This window comes from Carassius auratus, chromosome 4, assembly GCF_003368295.1.
Source record: "Carassius auratus strain Wakin chromosome 4, ASM336829v1, whole genome shotgun sequence".
Taxonomy (NCBI): Eukaryota; Metazoa; Chordata; class Actinopteri; order Cypriniformes; family Cyprinidae; genus Carassius; species Carassius auratus.
Window position 1 is genome coordinate 22,893,594 of NC_039246.1, and position 9,026 is coordinate 22,902,619.

The 9,026-nt window shown below is 37.9% G+C and overlaps 1 pseudogene; it reads left to right on the forward strand.

Moving 5' to 3' along the window:
• Positions 1-2,562: 2,562 nt before the first annotated feature.
• LOC113056833 (retinal homeobox protein Rx1-like) lies at positions 2,563-3,600 on the forward strand (annotated as a pseudogene).
• The last annotated feature ends 5,426 nt before the right edge of the window (positions 3,601-9,026 follow it).

Here is a 9,026-nt window from a genome sequence, read left to right on the forward strand (position 1 = left end):
CAGAGTTTAAGTGCTATCATTCATAGCACTACATGGAAAGATTCATAATTTATGTTGCCTTCTTGATTTCTGAGATCCATGAATATATCAAGATCGTTTTGATTTAAAGGTTCAAGTTGTAAACATTCCCTAAGTTCCAGAAAAATTTGCTGCGTCCAGTTCTGCAGTTATTATTATGCTGTAAGGGGTGGTTAATATGTAATTGACCCCATATGGCATTTTCAAATCCAACCTTATTTCCACAATCTTCGATTCATGTAGATGCACCTAATGATGCCCAATTAGTCATTGGGCAGGACTAAAGATGAGGCTTGTGTGGAAATCTCTCTCGCTAATATTTGGACTCCAAATATTTCCTTTGAAACGTTTACAACACATTTTATATCCTAGCCAGACAAGGGGCATCTGGGAGCGTTTTCAATTCACTATTTTTATTAATATAACCACAATTGGTTCACATTTGCCCGTTTGACTCTGTTTGCTCATGCTTGAAAGAAATTGTAATAAAAGGGGCACCATGATGGATTTATGATTTATCAAAAGCACTTAACCATATGGCATCCGTCTTTGATTAACATGTATAGTCTAGCCTACAGTCGTCGCGCGGAAGGATGAAAGATGCGCCAGTCACGTGACCACCGGAGAGCCTCAATCTCCAGTAGTTTGAGAATCAAAGAAGTAAAATAGGACTTGTAGGCTCATAAACGAGCTTAACATTTCAGAATGATCCTTTGGGAGCTGATTACATTCATATGTGGGCGCCCCCTCGTTTCACTCGCTCATTCTGAACATCATGGGACCTGTTCAGCGCTGGGTGGTGCTGAAATCACACACTCCACACTTGCTGCTCTGTTCGTTCAGCAAAGGCGATGAAACCCATCAAGCATTTATGATGCAAAGGCGGTCTAGCTAACTAAACATAAGTCCTCAAGTGGCAAAAAGTCTACTACTTTGTACCTACACTAAATGTTTGTCCGCATAGCCTTTATGCGCATGCATGGAACCTGTAAGTCTAGGAAACCGTCTTTCATTATTCAGTGACAATAGCGGGCGACTGTTTTAATTCTTGAGATATTCTAAATATATACTGCATTAAATTAAGTGCAAAGGTAGGCCTACTTTGAGTTCCATCCTCTGCGTCATTGGACATATCAGTTAGGCCCAAAACATTTTTCAAGCTAATAACGGACTTTAATATGAAATGGAGAGCGCAAGAAATTCATAGGACTAGATGTTATGGTTATTCCTCATTTTAACGCGATTTCTGATGCTGTGGTCAGTTTAGTGAAATTTTGCGGGCCACAAAGGTCAGTAGTTGACGCAGGAAACTCCACTATGCAACAAAAAAAGCTGCATACCAAACTTTACTAACAAAATGTTTTATGTTGACTTTACTTAATTTTGTTTACACAAAATAATTTGATCTAAATCCAGATATATTTTTAAAGTTGAGTGTACTTATATTTTATGAGTTAAGTGTTCAAATTAATTATAATCATAATTTTATCTAAACTATTTTGAGTAGAATTTACTCAAATTAATTATGTGCAACCAGATCAATTTAATCATTTAATTTCTACTTACTTCAATTTGAATCCAATAGTTTTTTAATCTCTTATTGTATCTTTCATTAATATTCAGACAAATAAAGCAAACCCAATATTTTCAACTCTAACTTTATTTTTCTGATCCAAGAGATAGATGTTTGCTTTCCCAAACAAGAGTGCCAGTAATGTAACTTAGTAGTCACCATTTCAGAGACCTCAATACATGGTACACAACAACAGTAACAATCAGTTAATAGTGTTTGAGTATGAATGGGTCATTTTGAGTAGAAAATTAACTCCAGGTGTCACAAAAAAGTATGTTACTAAACCTCACATCAAAAGCAACCATAAAACTGTGTAAATACAACTTGAAAACAGTGAAAAATGTAAAATTTTTCATTATTCATGCCCCAGTGCATGATGGGAAATACACTGAAAAAAAATATTCATTGAATTTACTAAAGATTGTTATGGTAAGTGGTTGTAATCGATTTATTTTAGCTATATTTAAATAAACTAATTTAGTTGATTAACTTTCAGCAAAATTTGTTTATTTAAATGTAGCTAAAATAAACTGATTGCAACTAAAACAATTTTAGTAAATTCAATTAATCTTTTTATTTTCAGTGTATGGGATCATAACTTTGATATTTACTTAAGGAATCCTTGTAAACATAACAAACTGTTCCAAGGGAAATATACTTGGCATCAGAATTAGGGTCCAAAAAAATATTATTATATATTAATTTGGTTATTACAAACACATAGCTTTTCACTTTAACTGATGGAATGAAGATTATTGTGAGGATTTTATCAGCTGTTTTGACTTTCATTCTCACAGCACCCATTCACTGCAGAAGATCTGCTAGTGAGTAAGTGATGTAATGCTAAAAAAACAAGAAACAAACTCATCTACATGTTGGTGAGGGTTGAGTACGTTTTCTGCGAATTAGTCCAGCCTACAAAAAAGTATTGAAAATTTCCAGTATGATTGATCAGGAAAAATGTATGACTCATGAATCAATGTCATCGGGTGTCTTCAATAAACCGGATTCTTAAGAAGATTTATCTAGATGTGGACATGATGAGCAGTGCATATCCAAATGTAAAACACAGTTGCACAGGTAATCTGTTTTGATGCTAGAATGAATACAGGTTGAATGTTAAATGTCCTATTCATCCTACTTGAAGGCCTTGAAACAAATTTTTTCTACTAACCTTCCCAATTTGACTTCCTGTCACCCTAGAGGAACAAGTGTATGAGCAGAGGGGTTTAACAACAGCTCAGACAAATCAGCAACAAATGAAAACAAACCAGAGAGGCACCTCTAATCGCAGCAGAACAGCTTTCACTTCATATCAGAGTGAGAGGTTAGAGAAAGGTGATCATTTCAATCTCTCACTGTCTGCTCAGAATAATCTGTGTGCTGTTACGGTGAGACACATTATAACATCTCCTATTCTGATTCCTGGACATTTAGAGTTCATCCATGGACTTTATCCAGAGCTTCTGACCAGAGAAAAGCTGTCTGAGGAGACAAACCTTCCACAAAACACTATAAAGGCAATTCAGATTTAAAACATGAGCTAACAAATGCTTTTGTTCCCTTCCATCTGAAGGTTTGGCTCTCCAATCGTAGACCGAGGGTGAGGAGGGAACAAAATGAAGAACCAAATGAGTGTGGATCACTGAGTAAGTGTTGATGTCTCATTTTCATTGTAGAATTACATAGTCTGCATTATAAACGGTGTCTCCTTCTCAGGTGTAACTAGGCTAGGGTTTCTGGGGAGTAGGAGTACTTTGATTTAGTTGTCAGCAACATCTGCCAGTTCATTTGACGGTTACTTGGCTCATCACACAAAATCTGCTTTTCCATTGGCCCATCATCACAGAGACAGAAACACTTTAGCATTGGCTCATTTGAACTCAAATGCTGCTTCAACATGTCCACTGGATCTCACAGAGAGTTAGATGCCATACCATCATGAGGAATCAGCTCACCCACTGGTTCCCTTTGTCACAGATGAAAGGATCCTAATGGCTCATCATTAACAGTGCGCTTCTCTTCAATCTCTGATTGGACAGACTTTTTCAACGTCTTGAATTCCAAAAGATAACATTCATGAACATTGATGTTGTGGACGGTAGAGGGCAGTAAAGGAATGAAATAGGCACTTTTTAGGATTTTTCTTCTTCTTTTTTTTAGGGGGGGGGGGGGGGGGGGGGTTGTTAATTGTTTAAGCCTATTAAAAACAAATTATGTATTTAATAGTTTGACTGTATGAAATAAGTGAAAGAAATGAGGAAATGTTTTAAAAATTAAATGGACTAGAAGCTTAAAGACTGTCTAACTACATTCAAATAAAAGATGATTTGTCAAATCAATGAAAACAGATAATAAACAGCGAAGAAAAAAATAAACCTACATTGAAAAAACATCTTAATTTTTAATTAGATTTTTTTCCACTTTGTGTCTAATAAAACAATTTAATAACCTTAATTCTTAATATTCTTTTTTATTTTATAATATTGAATAATAATTGAAATTTTTTAACCCTTTTTTTATAACCAAATATTTAAGGATGTTTAGATATTTGAACTAGAAAAGACACACATTTTGAGGAAGATATTTCTTTTTTGCAGTGTACGCAACATTTAGTGCGATGACTTTATGAATTCAAGAATTTGGGCTCAGATTTAAGAATTTTTAAAGCCATAATTTGCTGGAGGGCAAATTATTACTTTTAAAAACATTTTTAAGACCTGCATTTTTATAATTTACTGTATGTAGCATGATGTTGTTTTTATAAGAATAACTTTTTTTATAACTTTTTTTTTTTTCTTTTCATAAATGTTATGGTCCTTTAACTCAAATTTTTAAATTCAGGTACAAATCATTTGAAGTTTTAATATATATATATATATATATATATATATATATATATATATATATATATATATATATATATATATATATATATATATATATATACATATATATATTAGTGGTGGGCCGTTATCGCCGTTAACGTGCTGCGCTAACGCGAGACTCTCATCGGGCGATAAAAAAAATATCGTCGTTAATCTATTCTCAAAGTTGGGTTGGGAGCTGGGTCTATAGAGGGTTTTCACCGACGTCACGTTCTGGGCGGTAACCTGGATGCGCGGCCATTGTGGAGGTACTAAGTGTAAAAAACTGAACGGAGTACAATGGAGTATAGTGCGCTTTGGATACTCTAAGTGAATGTAGCCATGTCTAAACAACCGAAAAGTTCAACAAAACGTGCCCAAGATGCAAAGGCATGTAGGGAAGGACTTGGACCACAAGAAAAGGCGCGATATTTCGAGAAATTACGATTTATTGGCGGTGCAGATCCCTACGAGTTAGCTCCCTCTTCTTGGATCCGTGACGACCCGGTGATTCTTCCCTCATATTCATATTCTTCCTTGCATATCCCGATATAGTCAACTACCTGGTTTTCTCGCCGAGCCCATACAGAGCGGAAGACCTTAAATCCTACAAGGGTTTGGAGGCTTATAACCAGATGGTGTGTGGATGGGTGAGGGAGACGCAGTACCAAGTTATCAACGACCGTTGTATTGTAAAGGCCAAAGTAAGTAATGCAATAACGTCTTAAATCAACCTATACTTAACTGTATGATATCATTGCGATACTCAAGGTGTAGCCAAGTGACTCTCAATCATGTTTTTTTTTTTTCATTTCCAAAGACTCCTAGTTTGCTATCTACACTGTACACTGAGTTAGTTTCATAGTATTTTAATCTATCATATAAATGCACATGTACAATCTGACACCCCAAAAAAACCACACACTATTATTCTCGAGCTGTCTTATTAGTACAACCTGAAACACGGCAATAATTAACCATTTTCCTTGACGACGTTCGGGATATACTTCAGTGCCAGTGCTTTGTTGTGATGCGGAGTGCCTCCAACATGGCCGACTTCCGGTCTGATGATGCGCCGTGAAAACCCTCTATACTAAGCAAGCTATGACGACTTTCACCTTGATATTTTATATAACCGACTGACTGAGACCAGCCTAAAAAGATGCTCAGGACAGTTGAGGGGCCACTGCTGCACATCATCACGAAAGCTAATCTTTTTCACGACTGACACGGAAAAGCTGAACAGAGTAGCGCGTGCCTCAGGGTGCGCACGAGAGAGAGCCGCGTATCACGGACAGCGACACTGAACTGAGCTCTCTTCGGCGAAGTTCTCCTCGAAGTCCCTCCTGCACCTGAACGAACAAATACAAATCGCAGTTTTCAACAAACAAAAAGATGTGAAAGAGCCAAGTCAGTACTGCGGTGTTCTGGTGTTCAGGGCTCACGCAGAGAAAGGCATCTCAAAACACTTGAACATCGAATCTGCTTCGTTTTTGCTCTTTTTCCGACAAATACTGTACATAAAAATATGTCAAAATATCCACCTTGGAAATTATGCTTGAAAAAAATGTCAGTTATTTCTTAAGTGAAAGTAAACAGAGTTGAGGAAAAAAATGGGATGTGTATTATATTGGATGCGTTCATCGTCTCTTAAAGGGACCGCACCTAATGTAGCTACTGGCTGCTGTAATGTTAATCCAATAAAATGAAAATCACTCACTGCTCTTGACTACTTTGTAGTTTTAACAGTAAAACCAAAACTTATTCATACACCATATATATATATATATATATATATATATATATATATATATATATATATATATATATATATATATATATATATATATATATATATATATATATATATAGCAAAACTGTAATAATGTGAGAAATGTTGATGGTGTCTGAATAAATGTAGGTTTGATTGTATATTTCATTTTTACATTGAAGACTATCCAGGGCTATTTTACATTTAATTATTTGGTTTCTGTACCTTGACACCAAAATTAGATTAATTTCAAGATCACAGTGAGATTAATCTAGATTAAAAAAATTAATCTATGCCCACCTCTTATATATATATATATATATATAGTTTTAATTTTAATATTATTATGCTTCTAAAGTGAATCTATCTTGTTTCAATGTTTTATAGATATCATACACAAAGGTACAAAAGCTGTCACTGCGGCTGTACCTTTTCAAAAAGTACACCTCTGTAGCTTAAGCATCTATATTGGTACCTTAAAGGTACACAGTATCTAAGTGTACCAATATGGAACAGGAACAGGAACTCAAAATAGGAACGAGAGGAAACTGGGTGACGGAAAGTAAGGACTCCATGAAAACAAACAGAAACAGACCGGTTAATAAAGGCAGGGTAATGACTATCAAGTGAAGACACCTGAGTGCAATTAACAGGAGTGCAATTACTGTGATGAAGGGACAAGGCTTTGTGGGAATTGTAGTGCCTGCAGTGAAGTGCCTATGGGGAAGTGAGACCACTAGTGGAGACCCAAGGAAGCAGAGACCAGACACTGGACAAGTGTTCATATTAGTACCTAAAAGGTACAAAAGTGTACCTTTGGCAAAGGTACCACTACCACCCCACAGAGACTGTGACATTACCCCCTCCTCCATGGAGCAGCTACCAGATGCTCCACCCGAACAGACCAAGGAACACAGAGAACAGGAGGGAGGTGAATCGGCGGAGGACCAGGGGGAGGGACGGAGGGCCAGGTAATATAGGGAAACGGAGACAAGGAGTGCAAAAAAAACAAAAAAAAACAAGGAGACCAGGAGGGAGGTGGACCGGTGGATGACAAGGGGGAGGGACGGAGGGCCAGGTAATAGAGGGGGTAACAGAGACAGGAAGTGCCAAAAAACGAAAACAAAACAACAACAAGGAGACCAGGAGGGAGGTGGACCAGCGGATGATCAGGGGGAGGGACGGAGGGCCAGGTCCATAGAGTCAAACAGAGAGAAAACAAAAAAAAAACTAAAACAAAACAACAACAAGGCACAAGTCCCGGAGAGAACAGAAAGTTCAGTGGCCCAGGGCCGAACCGACAGGGCAGGAATCCAGGGTGGAGCAAGGTGGAATTGGAGCCATGTGGTCAAGACAGAAGTCCACCAGGGCGGCGTAGAAAACCACCACAACCGTGCGGTCGGGACAGAAGCCAACCAGGGCGGCACGGAAGACCACCTCATTGGGATTGATGATACAGGAGAGCAAGTCTGGTTAGGCAAGTCTGAAACAGAGAACATGAACAGGTTAAGGGTGGCCTCCGTGGCCACGAGAGGATCAGTTGAGCGCTCAGAGAGTTTGGCAGAGACGTGACGAGGCTCTGGAAGTTCCGCAGAGATGAGGAGAGGCTCTGGTAGTTCAGTCTAGACAAGGAGAGGCTCTGGTAGTTCGGTAGAGATGGGGAGAGACTCTGGTAGTTCCGCAGAGACGTGGAGAGACTCTTACTGCAATAAAGGGACAAGGCTTTGTGGGAATTGTAGTACCTGCGGTGAAGTGCCTATGGGGAAGTGAGACCACTAGTGGAGACCCAGGGAAACAGAGACCAGGCACCATGACAAGTGTACATATTAATACTTAAAAGGTAAAAAAGTGGCAAAGGTACCACTACCACCACAGTGACGGCTTTTGTACTTTTTTTGTGTAGCTGAAAAATGCTCATTAAACTTTTTCAGTGTAGAAATATAGGGCCCCTTGATTCCACATTTAGCAGCAAAATCAATTCAGCTTACAAAGTGAGGAAATAGGGGTTTTACAGAAAAGGACAAAACAAAAATAAAAATCCTAGTGGACTGTTGCGGTACTTGTGCCAAGACCCCTGCTATTCAGATTTCTTTGGCAGTCTCGGCATTTGGCACTAGTATCCACACTGACTTACATAATGTCTTATATATGAAATACTTAGTACTTTAGCGCACACTATTTCTCTCTCTCTGTCTCAGACCACCTCTGTCAGTTCATCTGGTAAGAAATCTCTCCTGTGAGCATTGGCCTAAACTCACATACTTCTACACAGCGAATGAACAAGATCAACACTTGGACATAAACCAGAAGCACAAGCTGGGAGTCTGGACAACGCTGACAAGCATGCCGAGGTCAAACTCACGGGCTTATTTCTAATATAAATGCAATTAATCGAAAGATAGTAGTGTTTATTTTCAACATTAGAAAGATCAAACACATAAACTCTTAGGAAAATATAAGATTCCCTATGTACATGCACTAGAAAACTCTATAAAGGAAATATGCACCACTCATGAACAAGATGCTCAGAAATAAATACAAGATTGAGGAGAGTCATTATACGGGCAGTTAACAAACCACTGAAGCAGAGAAATGATTTCAAATGATTACTCTCAGAGAGAGTTTGGAGTGGTTCAAAACCTCTGTGTGTTACTGTACATCAGAATCCTACAGAAGATCAGACATCTTGTGTCTGTTCCAATGGTTTTCAACTCTTGTCCTCTGGGATTCCACAACAGCATAATTTGTTCCAGCCTTAAACTAACACATCTGATTCAACAGATTAATTGAATCAGGT